This window comes from Ambystoma mexicanum, chromosome 11 (assembly GCF_040938575.1).
Source record: "Ambystoma mexicanum isolate Mex_15411 chromosome 11, UKY_AmexF1_1, whole genome shotgun sequence".
In the NCBI taxonomy this organism is placed as follows: domain Eukaryota; kingdom Metazoa; phylum Chordata; class Amphibia; order Caudata; family Ambystomatidae; genus Ambystoma; species Ambystoma mexicanum.
In genome coordinates, this window is record NC_090934.1 from 1,270,633,444 (window position 1) to 1,270,653,197 (window position 19,754).

Consider the following 19,754-nt stretch of genomic DNA (forward strand, 5'->3'; position numbering starts at 1 on the left):
CGCGGCTCTGCCTTTTGCCCAATGGCATCGCCACTAATGATGACGTCGTTTCTAGCCACCAGCGAGGATCTCTCAACTAAGCCAATGTCAGCTGGGTGCAGGCCATGCAGTCCTATTTTAATTCCTTGCATTCTGATATTTGTATTTTTACTTTTACCACCATAAAAGTCCCGGAATTCAAAGAAAACCCACACAGAGACAACAGTTTTTGCTTTTGTGTAGGCATTTGCCTGTCACTGTCATTCTATAGTGGGTCTACCTGGCCATAAGGAGCGGATCCCCTCTTCCATTTCCAATGGCGACCGGGGCAGGCGAGGAAGTGCGGACCAGTGAGGTGGCACCGAAGACAGAGGTACGTGTGCAAAAGGGGCGCAGGGGAAGTAGGAGAGCAAGGGAGTAGAGCAGATGGGGAAGGTGCAGTGGAGAAAGTGGGCTGAGCAGGGGGCAGCGTGCAACCGCAGAGGAACACACAAGAGACCCAATTTTGGAAATATAAACGGCCACATTTATTCACAGCAAATACAATCCCACAAGTGCGACCCAAAAACAGTATACAGCTAATCCCCAGCAAACAATCACATCAATGTTTTAATAAAGACACTACTGGCATGAATTCCCTTGCACACTGCAGACAAGTGGTCCAATCTGCCCCACATGGGCAGCACATGATGGTTGGGCACCCCCCCCCCCCCGGGCTGCACTCATGCCCTTTTTGGGGTCAGTACCAGGAGGCCCCATACACAGTACCTATACTGACTGAGTTCTGATCCCGCCACCGCCTAGCTCCCATGACCCCTACCGGCTCAACGCCCCCAGTGAGAGGCTGCCTGCCCTCACCAATGGCTGATATTGGGCATCGGGTCCCCCTGAAGGGGCAAATCACCATCCTCCTGGGCCACCACCACCTGACACAGGGTCCAGAACCTACCGGTCCCGGGCACTCCCCCATCCCATGCCAAATTTATAAAAGCTGCTTCCTGATGGAAATATGATGTTCCCCTCACCAGTCCTTTTGCAATAATCCTAACATGCCTGTGACAGGATGCCAACCGAGCCAGTTCTGTGTTCAATTTCCTTGTCAAAATGTTCAAGGGACAAGCTTCCATGTCCATTCCCCACCTAGATCACGGAGTGATCTGTAACCGAGCAACAATCGTCCCTGGCCAGTATCTGGCTACCCAAGACTAGAGGGACACCAAACCCCCCCTCAATTCTCTCCTCCCCACGGGAACCAAATCGTTGCACCCAATGTGCAGAATCACCAGGTTCAGGTCCGGCAGCCGCCGCCTCACACTCTCCTCAGCGACCACCTTCTGCACCTCCTGCAACCCCAGGCCCCCCTAGCGATGAAGAATGCGGAGACCGCTGTGCTTGCCAGGAGAGCTGGCTGGGCTCACACCAAGCGATCCATTCTCTTGATTAATGATTGGCCCACAACCAACAGCACTCTTATTGTCACCATCCACTACAGTGAAACAAAGAAGGACATGTGAGTTATTATAACATTGATGCACTCTGTACAATCCCCACAAAACAAAAGACACTCTGCACAAAACACCTCCTGCCCCCTTCTGTAGCCCCACCATCACAGCCACGCGGTCCTTAACATGCCAAATGCGGACGTATATGTCCCCTAAATGCATTTGATTTCCATAGCTCCAACTTCATGATCAAGTCTCTTTCCAAGCCCATGCTTGCGGCCGTGGTGGCCACCCCTATCTTAAAAGAGTGAGGAGCGAACACCAATCCGTCAAGTCCTGCTGCCGACAGTGCCTTTTCCAAAACCTGCCTAAATTGAAAATGGGAAAAAACTGGGGCTGTCTTGGTGTAGAAACAATGGCCCCGCACCCTCCCTCCTTATTGGCTGGAGATCAGATATAGCCTGCACTGGGCAGATACGCGCAATGCGGTGCCCATGCAATGTTATCCTCCCACCCCGTCCTTCCTGATCCATCTTGGAGCGCTTGACCCAAAGCTGGACTGATGTGCCATCAATGACTAAAACATCCGCTCACGTAACCCACCCTCATGATTTGCGGTGGAAGACCCCACTAGCCCCAAAGAAAGCTGCTTCCTCCTAGCTGTCCCGACAAATCCCCCTCAAACTCTGCATAATAAGCCCTAATTTAGCCAGATCAAGCAGACTCCTTCCATCCTTCTGGGGCCCCTGGAACCTCTCCACAGAGTCTCCGGAATGCACTCATCCTCTGCTCTGCTTCTGGGAGCCAACGCCGACATTCCTGCACCTTGAAACGAGATAAAGCATCAGCAACATTATTATCCACACCTGGAACATGTTGAGCACAAAACTGAATGTTTGACTTAAGACACAGCAACACCGGCCGTTTCAAGAATCGCAATACCAAGGGTCAAGCCACACTCTGACTGTTGATGGCATGCACCACGGACATACCGTCGGACCAAAGAATCACCCTCTTCTCCCGCAACTCACACTCCCAGATTGTGGGATCCACGACTATCAGGATAAGTTCCAGGAATGTCGCATTGCGCACCAAATCACATTCAAACCATCCCTCAGGCCATCGCGTCCTTCACCATTTGTTGCCTGGAATGGCCCCAAAACCCACGCTGCCTGCTGCATCTGTATGGAGGCCCAACTGAATGCTAGAATACTCACCCACCGGCGGCCAAACCATCACCCCATTAAAATCCGACAAGAATGATGCCCACATCCTAAGGTCCTCCTTCACCTCCCGTGAGAGCTTTGTGGTGTTGCTTCTCGACCAGACTCCTCATTGCCCCTGCGATGGACCTGGAGAAGGGCCTGCCCATTGGAATAACTCAAAGGGCAAAATTGAATTGTGCCACCAGCCTCTAAATTGTCCCAGCGTGACCTTCTTTGTATGCAAGAACAATTCTACTGCACCTTTTTTATTGGCAACCAGCACTCTGATAGGCGAGAATCTATTTCAATACCCAAAAGGGTCAATGAGGTGACTGGGCCTTCAGTCTTATCCTTGGCCAAGGGGACTTCTAGCCTATCCGTCACATCTTGAAAGGCATTCAATGCCAATTTGCACACTCGTGCCTGGCTGTCCCAAGAACAGAAAGTCATCCAGGTAGTGTAGCGCCCTAGTGCCCTTGCCCGCCCTCACAGTAGCCCATTACAGGAAATTGCTGAACTTTCCAAAGTAACTGCAGGAAAAGGAACATCCCTTAGGCAGTCACTAATCGTAGTAAAAGAGCCCTTCTACCTGGAAGCCCAACATGTGGCAGTCATCCGGGTGCACTGGCAGTAGCCAAAGGCGGCTTCGATATCTGCCTTAGCCAATAGCACCCCCTTCGCAGCATTCGCAGCTGCTCAAGTGCCTCATCAAATGACGCATAGTGCAGAGAACAAGCATCCTCACTGATGGCATCATTTACTGAAGCCCTCTTTGGCAAAGATAAGTGTAAGGGATCAAGAGTAAGACCCAGACAGAGTAATCAGTTTTGGTACAAGAAATGAATAAGGAGGGTTGGGGAAATTCTATCTGTCCCTAAACTTAAGAGGAGGTTCCCTGCCTCAACAAAACGAAGAACGTCTGTGTCAGGGTGTTAAACAAAAGATCGTCCTCCGTCCTGTGTCCAAAAATCCTAAACGGACCCTCACACTCTAAACTCATTATAATGTGCACAAGGGGATTCTGGTAAGCTATGTAGCTTTCTTTCAACGTTCTCAACCTAATGTTTTTAAGGTTCAGAAAAGAAAAGAAATAAAAGTTCTAATAGAAAAAGTGGTCCTCCCTTTCCCCTATGTGTTCTATGGTCCTTCACTATCTATCCAGCACTTCTGAATAAAGGTCAATAATGTTACAATGCTCAACAAAAACACAGGGGGTTGTTCCTCCCCGACATTTCACTGTTCTCCAACTGTTTCACTCCACAGTTTTGAAAGAGGACAACTTCTTCCTTGAGATCCTCCAGTTCTTATATTCCCATAGTTTTAAGGAAAATACATATTTTCCCTTGACTTCTTCTATCTTTCACATTCTGCTCTTTAGAGTCTTTCTGCTTCCCCCAGAGGAATGACTCTTCCCTTTAAATTCCACCATGTGTTACATTTTTACAAAGAATTGTTGTTGGAATCCTGCGATATCGGTGCTGCGTACACAGTTTGTCAAGATCTCTGATATTACAAACAATGCTTAGTCACAATTAGTAAATAAAGAACACTCTTGCTCTAGAATCTTGCCATTTGGGGTTTATTGTTGCTAGGGGTGCCGACACGTGTTTTGACCACACGAGAGTCCTCGGACTGATCGCTGAACTGAGGAGACTTTTACAGCCGAGGCACCAGGCCTTCTCAGAAACCCTAGTCAGTGCAGTTATTTAAAGAACGTCATTAGGCATCTCACCTCCCCACTCAGACCATTCAGAAACAACAAAGTTGCCTTGAAAAAGACCCTTGTGTGGTCTTCTGTAAGGGGTCAGAAATGTGAGGCAGACAACTTGATGAAGGTTTTTCACAAGCAGCCATTTTATTAACTTACAAGGGTGTGATAAAAGCCTCACGATCCCTAACCTAAAGAGAATGTTTCTGCCTATCCAACTAAGACTAAAGGAAAACACTTTAACACAAGGAATCTGTCCCTCACACTGTATACTTTTCCTGTTTTACAGGTTTATTTGTATTTACTTTCGGGGGTGTTTTTCCAGTGTTTTCAGAAATTGTAAGGATCTGTGTTTATCTGTGTTTTCCCAGTTGTCCCCTTCAAAAAATCATGGATTTTCCAGTGTAAACACACAAATATTTGTTTATTGTTTCATCGCGTGCATGAGTAGTGTGAGGTCTCTCAGAGCAACATATTTTGAACACTTTCTGGAGAATAAAGATGAATGTGTTAATCCAGTAATATCTAACATTTCTACAAGTCAAAATGATTGTAAATAAAGCAATACTTTTTCAGGGACTCTTTCCCCATCCTTGCGCCTAGTCTTCCCATGAAGACTTTGATTTGTCAAAACGACCTGTCCACATTGTAGAGACTTCTATTTTTAGCAGAATAGGCATAGTGTGATAAAAGGATTTGCCCAGGAACACTCCCTTTGGTGGAGATACCGATTATTTTGGGTGCTCTACATTTCCACAGGAGGTTGGGAGGGGACAGTGACACCATCACTGTGGCCTAACGCGAGCTTCGTGCATTGAAGCCTCACACAGCTTTTCTTTCTAAAGCCGACAGGCAGCCGACACTTTGCAGCTCTCCACATACAGGGGGTCTGTGGCCACAAACAGACACTGAAAAATCAATGTTAAACCATTTGTTGTAAATACAAATATTTGTCAGTGGTCAAGGGCTATTTTGAGGAATTCTTGCCAATTTTAAGACATGAATTGGCAACCACCCAACATGCCTCAAATGTATCTACAATGCCTCAAAATAGCTCTGACCACCTACAAGTACAAATATATTTTTTCTACATAGAAACCAATGTAACATTGAATGTGCAGTGTTTTGAATAAGGTCAGGGGACAGGAGCGGAAGCAATGAGAGAAAGCAAACAAGCATATATGGGTTGGAGTAGTGCCCTTTTCCTATTGTTTGTCAAGCCCCCTCTCCAGCCACCCCTTCACCCAAACTTCATCTCATCCATGCTTACACTAAGGCACCACTGGGATGAGTGGAAACAGTGTTTTTCAGTTTAACCCTAGGAGGCACTTTTTCTTCCGGGGGTGTTTTTCCGGTGTTTATCGGGTTCCACTGAAAACAGGAAAGCCTACTTATACATACATCAAACTCATAAAGGTGTAATATTGCAATACAGCTTTAACAAAATAAATGACAGTTATGCTTAAACATAAACCTTATAACCAGGTTTCCTTGTAACCAGAGTCCTTTCTGCAGCCAAGTTTTGTTTTGAATACAAAACAAAGTTCTTCTTACTTCAAAAGTCTTTCACTTGGCCTTTGGCAAAGTTTCCACCAAACAAAAAGAAAAGTCTGTATCTGGAAATTGATAGTAAATGTCTCAATGCAACTTCTTCTCCTTGAAAACCAAACACTTCCACAATTCTTCATCATCAACAGTATCTTTCCAGGATGATTTTGTCACAGTTCATCAAACACATTAGTGATCTTGCCACTTTCTTTCCATCGCAACCTTCCTCCACAATACAGTACTTCAATGCCTTCTTCCTGGTCCACTAACCTGCCAGGACTACCACTAATAATTCCTTTCCTGCCAGGTTAAAAAGTCCTAACTCTGTTACAAGGGACTCCGTGGTGAGGTTTGTTTCACACTTTTAGCAAAGTCTTTGGCTTTCAACAACATTGGGATCACAAGTATGGCTTCTCTCCTGCCACTTCTGATTTCCTACTTTCACATTAAGTAACCGTTGACAAGGTTGCTTTATTCTTGCCCTTCTTTGGCATAGGCAATGCTTGGTGTCTTTCTCAAGTATTGCTTCTTCTTTACATTTGTAATAAGGGTTACAATCTTTCTACAATTCTGGTCTCTCTTTACTTTGCCAATATTGCTTGTAGTCTTTCTGAAGTATTGCCACCACTTTACTATGGCAATCCGGTTTATAGTTTTCCTTCAGTATTGCCACATTTTTACTTTGCCAATGCAGGTTTCTATCTTGATTCAATAATGTCCTCTTTCTGTATTGGCAATATTCTTGGTTTTGGTATTAATATTTGCAACCATTCTTTTTTTGTTCTCTTTCAAAGTTCTTATAACGCCATTGTGTATTTCTTATATTAGTCTGGTATTCAAAATAAGGATTAGCAGCTAGTGGTCCATTACAGAGCCTTCCGGGATTACCTAATAAAGGTAAACTCACCGGTTTCTTTATAGACATCTGCTCAATCCACTGCTGCTTCCCGTTCTGCTTCTTCTGATGCTTCCTGAATGACTGAGTGCTTCGGTCGCATTCCCGGGGCCTGCACTGATCAGGAAAGGAGCATCCTTTGCTCCTCATGCACTCTAGTGCTCGACCAGCCACCTGGACAAGGTAGGAAATAAGGAAAGCCTCTCTCTCCTCAGAGAAATCCTGTCAAAACACTGCTTCCTGCTGCGCAACCTCTGCACTTCAGGTTTACAGTATCGAAGACCCTCTCTGGGCCGACATCCGCTTCAAAGACAGCGGCTGCTCTGGCGTCTTTGTGCTTCTGCTGCTGCAACTGAGGCTGGTAACTTCTTCCACTGCTTCACCTTCTTGTTCTAATGGCCTGCACCTGAAGGGGTTTTAAATATTCAAAAGTCCTGTTCAGGTGAGGGTCATTAGAACAACTAGACTGCATACTGCAGTTCTGTACCTCTGAGCCCCTCTTCTTCGTTCGAGTACTTAGGGCATTGTGGACTTTGAAGTCCCTAATGTTCTGTTTGCTTTTTACATCAAAGGCCTCAATTTTACAATAGGCCATCACAACTGTAGGATCTCTAGGGAAATTATTCACGGTGTTCTTCAAATGTTCCCGTTTTGAGCCCCCGCCAATGTGATCCACCCACAGAACACCACCCCCATGGTTAGGATAAGGAAGCGCCTGCCTTTCCCTGACCACATGAGAAGGGTCCGAGAGCAGGGTCTTAGGAATAATCACCTCTGATTCATCACACTTCTTAATAGCTCCATTAATCATCATTGGCTCTCTGTTCCTCTTCCTAGTCCCAGTACCATAAGCATTATGGGTCTTGAAGTCCATAATGATTTTAGGTTTGTCATGGTTATTTAGTTTTGATGGAGTATTAAACTACTGAAAGTTATCAGTATTAGGAGATGTTATGTAAATGGTAGGTGCATTGACATTGGGGTTAGAATTTCTACCTAAAATAGAATCATGATAATAGGAGGATTCACATTTCATTCATGATTTCCAAAGGTATAAAATTGATTCTGTTTAGGTGACTTTTCACAGAATGTTCTTTGGGTTTTCTTATAGGAGGGACTTGTACAGTGACAGCATGTCATTCGATATTTGGGAATTAGATGAACCTCATCCTCATAAGAAGAGGAAGATCTTGTCTCTCCTAAGGGAGTCACCATTTCATCCAGACAGCCATCTCCTCCCATGTGATCCTCCCTCATAATGCTACCCCCAAGGTTAGGATCAGGAAGCAGCCCCCTTTCCCTGGCCACATGGGAGGAGACTTTCGGCCGGGGATCAGTGATGACTCCATAGGATTCAACACACTTATTTCCTCTTTTCAAGTGTTTGGTCTCTGACCCTATCTCAACACTATTTGCCTGTATTTCAAATTTCCTTCTCATGCATTGGGTCTCTGACCCACCATTAACACTGTTTGCATAGGTATTAACTATGTTAAATCCTCTTCTCAAGCATTGGGTCCGCGCCCCCTTTTCCAACAATGTATTCTTCTGTGTCAGTTTCTTTACTGTCTTTAGTTGGGCTCTCCCACGTTATCACTGTGAAATGGCATTCGCCTTCATGTGCCCCGGTAACCCATCTGTTTGTTACGCTCACCTGGTATCCACGGGGATGCCCGTATGCCCTGGTTGCCGGAATCCCCCCGGATGTGCCCAATTCGGGATGATGTCTTCTATGGCAGGTGGGCCTAAAACACAGGGGGACTGGACTTAGAAACAGATTTCGTTTCCTCCCCCCAGCCCCTTGGACTCGACCTGATGGCCCCCTCCTCCCCTTGTTATGATGTCTGGCGTGCTCTCCGTCCTGCTTTCTGCACAGGGGCGTGTTGTTTTCTGCGAGTTGAAGCGACCGAGTTAACTTCACTGGTGCCAACCCATTCAAGTGTCTTTATGTTATGTTATGTTATGTTATTTTGCATTTATATAGCGCCTTATATACCATTGGTATGGTCTGAAGGCGCTGGTAGGTTGAACGCCCTTGGGAACCGAAGTTCATATCAGTAGAGGGAGTAGAGAGGGTCAAAAGGTGCGTGTGAGCACCGGGTATGTGTGCAGCTCGTGCGGTATCCGTGTAATAGCTGCTTTCTAGCGGTAGGTGTGATGGTTGAGAGGTCAGGAGTATGTGTTCGTTCTGGCAGGATTTATCCAGATCGGATGTGGCTGCGTTAGGCCTGAGGAGAACGCCTGGCTGGGGGGTGTGTAACCAGCAGTGTTTACTTAGTATGATGTGGAGTGAGCGGCGGATGTTGATATGAGAACAGTTATACCGAATGGTGTCATAGTATCCCTGTGTTCTAGTTGAGTGGTGATGTAAAGGAGAGAGTAAGCATGATGGTGTGATATGATGGGTTATATGCTCTTTCAAACGTTATCTGCATTTCAGACCATAGTATACACGTCACGCAATTCTATGCGCTCCTGTCCGTTCCATGCACTCCTATCTACTCCATGCACCCCAGTTTGCTCTATACATTCCGGTCCGCTCCATGCACTCATGCATTCCGGCCCACCCTGCACGCTCGGGTCCGCCCTGCGTACTCTAGTCTGCCCCAACATTCACAATTCTGTCTAAGTGTGGACATGCTAATATTCACCTTTCTGTCTAAGTGTGGACATGCTAACATTCAAGGTCCTATCTAGATGCAACGCAGGCCAATATTCACAATTTTGTCTAAGAGTGGACATGCTAGTATTCACAATTCTGTCTGGGTGTGGACATGCTAATATTCACAATTCTGTCTGGGTGTGGACATGCTAATATTCACAATTCTGTCTAGGAGTGGACATGCTAATATTCAAAGGTAAGTCGGATTATATCAGTCTCTGAAGGCCTTTGCTTTTCCTTCGTGCTGTTAATGTCTTTCCCTGAATGTTTCCCCTTAGGTGTGCAGAGGTTCACTGGGTGCGCTGCTTGGATCAGGCTCCAGCTGGGATTATGGACGCGGATCGTATGAAGAATGGTAGGTTCAGCGCAAAGTGCGGCGCGCTAATGTCTTTTTGAGCTAACCTGTATTCTTTATTCCTTTTCAGGTCGCGATGGTCTTTCTGGGCGTGCAGAGATTTCCGGAGTGGAACCGGGCAAGAAATGCCCAGCCAGGTGAGGAGATTATGGTACTGCTGTGATTGCCGTGAGTAACCTGTTTGACGTTGTCCTTTTTTCTCTCTCCCTTCAGGTGCTTCGTTCCTGTGCGTGCATGATGTCCTGAAGATGCTGCCATCGGGATGGGAGACCGCGAGCAGCCGGGGTCGAAGGATGGAAAGCTGCAAGTAAGCAGGGACTGCTAATGATGTTCTTTTGTCTCCTCTGCAGGTCCGCTATTCCAGGAACGCCGGGTGCTGGTCACTGAAACCATGAGCGTCACACTGCTGGCTGCAGAATAACGCGAAGCACGTTCTGTAGCTTGGATGTGGTTTATATAGCCTACTCCTGTAAAGTAGTCCAGGTAAAGTAGTCCGGGCTACAACACCCGAAAACACTGCACCGCACAGTCTGGTTCTTCAGGACTAGACTGTGTGGGTGCCTCCATGTTGGCTGCAGGCTTACCCACAAAAAGTAGTCCTGTCAAGTCCCATTCCAAATATGAGCCTGGCACCAAAGGTGCCAGGACAGACTCCAGGAGAGTCCCTGATGATAATGTAAGGCCCTTGGGGCCCCGAATGAACCCCAGGTCCTAACCCTACCTAGCATGTGACCATGCCAGTGGGGTTCTAGGTCACAGGTCTTGACAGCGCTCCCCCCCAAGGCCCCTCCTAAGGTGATTCTTCTGCCTGGTCCAGGCTTGTCTGGAAAGTTTTGATGAAACGTTCTTATTAAATGCGGTGCATGAATGTTCTCACTAGGATACCAAGATCTGTCTTGAGGGCCATAACCCTTCCATTCGACTAGATAGTATAGTTTGGATCTGGTATATTTGGAATCCAGGATTTCTTTCACTTCGTATTCAGGTTCTCCATCGATCATGATGGGTTCAGGTGGTGGTTTAACTCGTGTACCGGGTTGTACTGGTTTTAGCAGTGAGACGTGGAACACTGGATGAATTTGCAGGCAATGTTAGTTTAACTGCTGCCAGGGTGATGATGGCTTGGACAGGATAAGGTCCCAAATACCGAGGGCGAAAAGTCTGGGTTCCCTTTAGTGGTATGTATTTTGCTGCTAGCCAAACTCTGTCTCCTATCTGATAGTCAGGATCCTTTCTCCGATGTTGGTCTGCAAATCTTTTTGGCTTACTTTTGGCTTGGATTAATTGCTCAGTTGCCTTTTTAAAGGCTTGAGTGATGTTTGAATGAAGAGTCTTTACAGCCGGCATTTTGAGGCTGCAAGGGCTGTCTAGTTCGGAAGTATGTGGATGTCTGCCGTAGAGGGTGTAAAAAGGTGTTTGACCCGTACTGGAATGTACTGAATTGTTGTAAGCGTATTCGGCTATCCATAATAGATCTCTCCAGGGTCCTTCGACTTTGTGCAGCATGCATCGTAGGTATTGTTCGAGAGTCTGGTTGGTCCTCTCTGTTTGACCATCCGTTTGGGGGTGATGGCTGGTGGATAGCCGTATGTCGATATGAGCCATAGCGCAGCACTTTTTCCAGAAGTTCGATACGAATTGGCTCCCTTGATCAGAGACCAGGACTGAAGGGAATCCATGCAGCTTGATAATGTTTTCCAAAAACACCTTTACTAGCTGAGATGCATCTGGAAGGCTTTTGAAACGGAAAAAATGTGCCATTTTAGAAAATAGGTCCACTACAACTAAAATGGTATTGAATCCTTGGCTGGGAGGTTAATCGGTAATGAAGTCGTGAGAGAGTGTGTGCCATGGTGCCGGAGGTATTTCTAATGGTTGCAGGAGGCCAGCTAGTCTTTGCTTCAATGACTTGTTTTGTGCACACACTCCACATGACTGAACGAATTGGATGACGTCTCGACGCCAAGTGAGCCACCAATAATTGCATTTTATTTTGGCTAGAGTTTTGGCAATTCCGGGATGACCCTCCATTAAATAATCGGGATAGGCTGAAATGATTTGTTGTTGTAGCTCGGTTTTAGGCACGTACAGGAGTTCGTCAAAATAGTTGATTTTTACCAGTGTATTGTTTTCCTTTGGTATGCCATTCCAGTAACTCGCTTGGGGTTATTTCACGTTGGATCACATTTTTAAGTTCAGTTTGTGTTAAAGCTGTGGTGAGGCCTAAAAGCTTGTCCTCAGGTATAATGGCCACTGGATCTGGAGTTGCATATTCTTTTTTATCGATGCCCATGCGAGATAGTGCGTCAGCTTTCCCATTTCTTACACCTGGTCGATAAGTGATTACGTAGTCATACTCAGCAAAGAAAAGGGCGCAACGTAATTGGCGCGAGGATTGCGCCTTTGCTGTTTTTAAATATTGCAAGTTCCGATGGTCAGTAATTACAGTGACTGTATGCATGGCCCCTAAGAGATAATGCCGCCATGCCTTGAAGGCGGATTTTATAGCAAGTAGTTCCTTATCGGTGATGGCATAATTGAGTTCAGGAGATGTGAATTTTCGCGACCAGAAGGCCACGGGGTGCAATTGGCCAGTTTCAGGATCTTTTTGAGAAAGAACCGCTCCCATAGCCATACTGGAAGCATCAGTTTCCATGATGTAGGGAAGATCTGGACGAGGGTATCGTAAAACCGGGGCTGAGGTGAACCTTTCCTTTAGTTCTTGGAAGGCCTTTTCGGCATCTTCTGACCACATTAATTTTTTATTGTTTTTTCGTAGAAGTAACGTGATCGGGTGCACAATCTGAGAAAAGTCTGGGATGAATGGACAGTAGAAGTTTACAAAACCTAGCATGCTCTGGACTCCTTTTAATGAGGTCGGGGACGGGCCATTTAAGAATGGCATCCACCTTGTGTGCATCCATTTGAATGCCTTTCGGAGTAAGAACGAAACCAAGAAATTCAACTTCGGTTACGTGGATAAAACATTTTTCAAGTTTTGCGCATAGTCGATGTTGGTGCAGTTTGGCAAGGACAGCGCGGACGTGCTTGACATGGTCTTGTTCTGAGGTTGAATACACTAGGATGTCATCTATGTAGACCAAGGCGCAAACATCGATCAGCTCCCTTAGGACATTGTTCATAAAATATTGGAACACCGCCGAGGCATTGCAAAGCCGGAAAGGCATTACCTGATACTCAAACAACCCATACTTAGTACGAAAGGCAGTTTTCCATTCATCTCCTTTTTTAACTCGGACCCGGTGGTACGCTCCTCTGAGGTCTAACTTAGTATAAATCTGGGCATCTTTGACTTGATCTAGCATCTCGGGAATAAGGGGCAGCGGGTAACGGTTTTTCACTGTGATCTGGTTCAGGGTGCGATAGTCAATACAGGTTCTCAAGTCCCCTTCCTTTTTTGGTACGAAGAATAGGGGACTGGCTGCCGGTGATTTGGATGGGCGAATGAACCCATTTGCCAAGTACTGGTCCAGATAAGACTTTAGATGCTGGTTTTCTGATTCGGTGAGCGCATAGATTCTGCCACAAGGGATCTGTGCACCAGATATGAGGTCAATCTGACAGTCATAGGACCTGTGCAGTGGTAGTGTATTAGCTTGTTCCTTCTGGAACACATCCTGGAAATCTTGATATTCTTCAGGGAGAGTACTGGTGGTGCCAAGTGTAGATATACCGGTTCCAGGACTCATAGAAACCTTGAAACTGGACTTCTTTTTCTTGGAGATAACAGGTGGAGGCGCAATCATGAGGAAAAGTCAATTTTCTTGCACGCCAATCTATCCGAGGGTTATGAGCAACTAACCATGGCATCCCTAATATTAGCTGAAACTGAGGCGCCTTGATGAGATCGAAAGAAATCGATTCCCGGTGTCCATCCTGGCACAGCAGGGTTATTCCTGCAGTACATTGGGTTACTGGTCCGGAAGCTATTTCAGTCCCATCTACTGTGGTTAACTTTTCTGTGTTCGGCTTAAAACTTAAGGGAAGCCCCATCCGTGTGGCCAGATCTCGATAAATATAATTTCCAACTGCTCTGCTGTCTATGTAAGCTTCAGCGGAATGCCTCCTTGTTTGTTGTTGGTGATTGATTAAGATCACTGGTATTGCAAAATGTGAGGTTGGTGGCTCATTCTTCTCACTCGAAAAACTGACCTCTACATTTGTCGAGCTAGGTAGTTTTCTGACTCCTTACTCTCATCCTTTTCTGTAGCTCCCACAATTCGCTTGGTGGGTTTTATTGGACAGTCTTTTAAGAAGTGCCTTGATTGTCCACAGTACAAACATAACTGCTGTTGCCTTCTCTTGTCTCTTTCGGCTTTTGTTAACGGTAGCCGTATGCCTCCAATTTGCATTGGTTCTGTGGAATTCTCTGACGTGCGCGGAGTAGCATCCTTGGTTCATAGGTGCACGGTCCGTGTGTCTGATTTGGACCAATTCGCTTTCCGATCTTGTAGTCGATGATCTAGTTGCACCACCAGATTTAATTCCCCTCGAAGGCCTTGGTGAAAAAATTTGCTTCTCTCGCTTTCAGGCGACCTGGTTTCGGCCACTAACCTATTGAAGGTTGCTATGTATGTTAGTAAGTCCTGATTCCCCTGCCGCAGTGATAAGTGTTCGTTGTCTACAGCTTGATCATGGGTGTGTCGGGCAAAGAGCTTTTCCATTTCTTTTTGGAAGCCCCCAAAGTCATGTAGTAACAGATCATCATAGCTCACAAGCGGCACTGACCATTCTGCTGCACTACCGCTTAGATATGACAAAATAAATGCTACTCGTGCCTGATCGTTAGGGAATGCACCTGGTCTGCAGAGGAAATGAAGGCAACATTGATTCATGAATGCAGCATACTTTCTTGGATCTCCTGAAAACCTTTCTGGCGGTGCTAACGGTATTGTTCCAGGTAAGTTGATTAGCACTGGAGCGGTAGACGAAGTGGTTGACTGTGCCGGCAAAGTTGTTCCGGGTAATGGAGCTTGCCCGGCCTGTGATTGCAGTAGTTGCCTTCTGATTTCTTCAGTGCGATCTTTGGTGACAACAAGATCCTTTCGCAGGGTATTAGTCTCTTGCCTAGCCGAATGCACGTCGGCGCGAAATTGTCCTAATAACTGGGCCAGTTGGTCCATTTCTGAAGTCTCCATGGCGCCCAGGTGGATTTTGTTATGAGGGCTTCGCATTCTGTTACGCTCACCTGGTATCCACGGGGACGCCCGTATGCCCTGGTTGCCGGATTCCCCCGGATGTGCCCAATTCGGGATGATGTCTTCTATGGCAGGTGGGCCTAAAACACAGGAGGACTGGACTTAGAAACAGATTTTGTTTCCTCCCCACCAGCCCCTTGGACTCGACCTGATGGCCCCCTCCTCACCTTGTTATGATGTCTGGCGTGCTCTCCGTCCTGCTTTCTGTGCAGGGCGTGTAGTTTTCTGCGGGTTGAAGCGACGGAGTTAACTTCACTGGTGCCAACCCATTCAAGTGTCTTTAAGGAGGTAAGTCTGATGATAGCAGTCTCTGAAGGCCTTTGCTTTTCCTTCGTGCTGTTAATGTCTTTCCCTGACAGTTTTCCCCTTAGGCGTGCGGAGGTTCGCTGGGTGCGCTGCTTGCATCAGGCTCCTGCTGGGAATATGGACGCGGAGCGTATGAAGAATGGTAGGTTCAGCGCGAAGTGCAGCGCGCTAATGTCTTTTTGAGCTAACCTGTATTCTTTATTCCTTTTCAGGTCGCAATGGTCTTTCTGGGCGTGCAGAGATTTCCGGAGCGGAACCGGCCAAGAAATGCCCAGCCAGGTGAGGAGGTTATGGTACTGCTGTGATTGCCGTGAGTAACATGTTTAACGTTGTCCTTTTTTCTTTCTCCATCCAGGTACTTTGTTCCAGTGCGTGCATGATGTCCTAAAGATGCTGCCAATGGGATGGGAGACCGCGAGCAGCCGGGGTCGAAGGATGGAAAGCTGCAGGTAAGCAGGGACTGCTAATGATGTTCTTTTGTCTCCTCTGCAGGTCCGCTATTCCAGAAACGCCGGGTGCTGGTCACTAAACACGATGAGCGTCACGCTGCTGGCTGCAAAATAACACGAAGCACGTTCTGTAGCTTGGGTGTGGTTTATATAGCCTACCCCTTTAAAGTAGTCCAGGTAAAGTAGAACACTGCACCGCACAGTCTGGTTCTTCGGGACTAGACTGTGTGGGTGCCTCCATGTTGGCTGCAGGCTTACACACAAAAAGTAGTCCCCTCAAGTCCCATTCCAAATATGAGCCTGGCGCCAAAAGCACCAGGACTGACTCCAGGAGAGTCCCTGATGATAATGTAAGGCCCTTGAGGCCCCGAATGAACCCCGAGTCCTAACCCTACCTGGCATGTGACCATGCCAGTGGGGTTCTAGGTCACGGGTCGTGACAGTGTCCTCCCTGGGCTTACCGGGCGGCTTTGGCGGCCCTTGCGTCTCATCTTCTGCTTCTCTCTTGATCTGCTGGCTAGGCATGCAGCCCGTCAGCCGGTCAGCTTCCCCTTTTCCTTCATTCGCTCTGGGTGGCTCCAGCTGCCCAAAGTTCTCAAACGGGAAGCTTCCTTCAGCTTGTTCTCCCTGCACATTGTTCGCATCACTCTCTGTGCTTCTTCTTATTACCGTCTGGTCTCTGGCATCCCGACTGGCATCAGAGCAAGTTACATACAGGGGTAAATAAATACGGTGATTATCTATCGCACAATAGGCCATCCATGGTATGTTGTAAAAGCACATGGGAGTCATATGGGATTGGAGCTTCAAGGTTATTTTGATACAATGATACAATGTTTTCCTACCTCTGTGGAGTTGGTCTTCCCCTATGTGGTCCTCCCACAGATAGCCACCCCCAGGGTCCAGTAGCTTCTGACTTTTCCTGGCCATGTAAAAGAAGCTTCCCTCCAGAGAGTCAGTAATGATATTGCTAGATTTGTCACACAGGTTATGGATCAGTTGAAATGTTCCCTGCTCTTTCTTAGGTACTTAGCTCAGAGGGATGCACATGATATCGACATACCAGGAGTGAACAATTGGCCCCACCACCCGCCCCAGTGCCTTCTCTTTCCCCACCTTTTCCCTTACTACTTCTGGCTGCCTCTGGCCGATATCTAATTCATTGGCATATCTGGAATTGCCAAACCTTCAGCTGGAATACGAAAACCAATAGAAAAACCATTTACCAAAGTCATTGGGTCGCCAACCTTAGGATATTAATTTGCCCACACCTGCATCATGTCCGCCTGAATTGTTGTGGGCAGGCTCATTGCCCCCGTGAGCCACCCTGCCCCAACACCCTTTTACTTATTCTCTTTTGCCGGCTTGAGACAGTGTATGTCTGAGAGCCCACTAACCTCACAGAATGCACATGTGTGCTTACATTTGCAAGCTGACCTATTGCAGGCCTCACCTGGCCCTGATACCCTGTCCACCCTCTCCAATCTGGGTGCCTGTGGTGCCACTGCCTTGTACCCCTGTCCTTCTGACCACTCCAGCCCTACGCTTCCAGGCCTTTTGCTTGTACCTAATGAGTTTATGGGCCTTTGGAACATGCATATGGCAATGGATGGGATTACACCAAAATAAATATGAGTCCAAATAGCGGGACCAAATCAAGAAAATGGCAAAGTACTGTTTCATTAACAAGTGTCTAAAACAGGGAGGTTACGACGAACAACAACGGACGTATGCTCAGTCTCTCAATGATCTCCACAAAAAATACAATTCTAATGCTTAATAATGCGTCAGAGTGACGTCATGCTTAGTGGCAATAGTAAAAACCTATCAACGGTCGGGATTGGTTAAGGGAAACATCTAGATATATACTTATATAGGAGCTAGGATTTTTATTGGCTGTCCGATATCAGGTGGACAAAGTATGCCGACCTCTTAAAACATGCAATTTCAGAAACATTAGATACACATTTGCTCATGGGTCTTACAAGCAATAAGGTCCTTGGTTATACGGACTAATACAATTGGTTGGCACACCTGCTACCTCACCACCCAATTAGCCTTGCATCTCTCATCACCCATTCCTTTTACCGTGAAATTGACTTTGTTCTTGGCCTTGCAGAGTATTCTCATCTTTGGGAATAAACGGGAGTGCGGGCATTAGCTATCGTGTCGTCTGGAACTCAAAGTTCAAGCTCTGTTTTCATCCTTGGCTCACGTGATGAGATATCACAATCTGGTCCATATTGCAGTTTTTAAATGCTCTAAATGAATTCAAACTTGGCATCCTATGTGTTCTTTCTTGCACCTTAATGTGAGAAGATTCATCCTCTGCATACTCGTTCTTCTTCAGAGTAGACAGCTGACCTCAATTTTTAGGATCTTAACTTCAGGCCATGCAGCCTCACCACATAGCTCCATGAGCCTATTATTCTGCTGCAACACAGTTTTCCACTTTCTCTTTGTTGTTTCTGGCTTACTTAATTCATGATACCAACGTCCAGTTTCTGCACAAGGCAGCTTCGCCTGCATTCTATTCTCTACTCATAGCTAGCTTCTATGATGACTTGATCTACCTTGTGTTTCAGCGTCTGTACATTCATTGAACTTTTGTTTTCTGCAGCACTTTGTGAACATATAATCTTCTTATTTTACATTTGAGAGTTCACACGGTTCTTTACTTCGTCATTAATTTCTTCAGGATCCACATATCTTCAGTCAATATCTCGAGACGTCGTGCACACTATCTAATGAAGTCATCAATCATTTGCTTAGCTCTTTCTCATATTCCTTCAGGGAGTTCCTCCTGCAGGTTGTTGTCACTTCGAGGGTACATTCGATAGGGTTGTCTCAATGGGTATCTCCTCCCAAAGACTTGCTGCGGTATTAGTACAATAGCTGGTGTCAGGCAAGGCATGGTTTCATGTCTCCAATACAGGGGAGGTAGGGGGAGGGATTTCCTACAGATGTATACAGCCGGAAGTGCTCCTCTACACTAACCCATTGGTATTGGAGGGGCTTGCCCTCTGTGTTGTGGGTATCATGATCACCACTGGTGACACAGATCCAGCTCCTGAGACACACCCCTCTTCCCCAGCTTTCCTCTTCTTCATTGGGGGAAATGCTGTTTTAGGAGGGACATTTGTCCTACAGCGTCTACCCCCCTCTCTTCCTGCCAAAGCACCTTCACTGGGCTGCGCCTGTGCACCAGGACCAACACAATTCCCTGCTCCCTTTAGTTGGGACATTACTGCATCAAACCTCTTTTCTTGCACCATGGCAAAGATGGCCCTGAATTGCTCTGCATCCATTGGAATAGTACCGCTCTAGCCCTCTTGCTACGGTTGCTCTGCACCTAGGAAAATTCTGAACCTGTCGCCCTGCTACTACAACATGTGATGCTATGGCCAAATAAACACTCCTTTACTCAGAACATGCACTCTGCTAAGTGAGCTGAACCACTCTCAATACCCCGGCGTTGCACTCTTTGCACAATTAACCCATGTTGTATCAATTATCCCCTTATCCCCCCCAGAGATGTCCTTCCCGCCCTCAACACGCCAGACCCTGCACCAGTGGCATCACCCACAAGCACCTCAATCAACACGATCTCGCTGACCCACCCACTCCGCCGAACACAGCTCAATGCCCACCACCCGACCGTGCCACCCGATGCACCTCGGAGCAAGCCCGCTCTGCCTCCCCAGGCCAGGAACCTCACACCTTCTCTCTTTGTACATTTGTTACCTTACGTTTTCCCGACCCTGGAAGACACAGCAGTGAGGGAGCATGTAAAAGTGCCAGCGGCCGAGCAACAGTGACTCAGGATCGACAGCGGGGTAAGGCTCTGGAGTGCGAGGAGAAAAAAGACATCTTGGTGGGCTTCAGTGGGTGAGGCGAGGAGCAGGAACCGCGGCAGAGTTCCATAGGAGGAGGAAGTCAATGCTCTCCCCTCCTCGCACCACCCTTAAATGGTGGTTTTTGCCCCA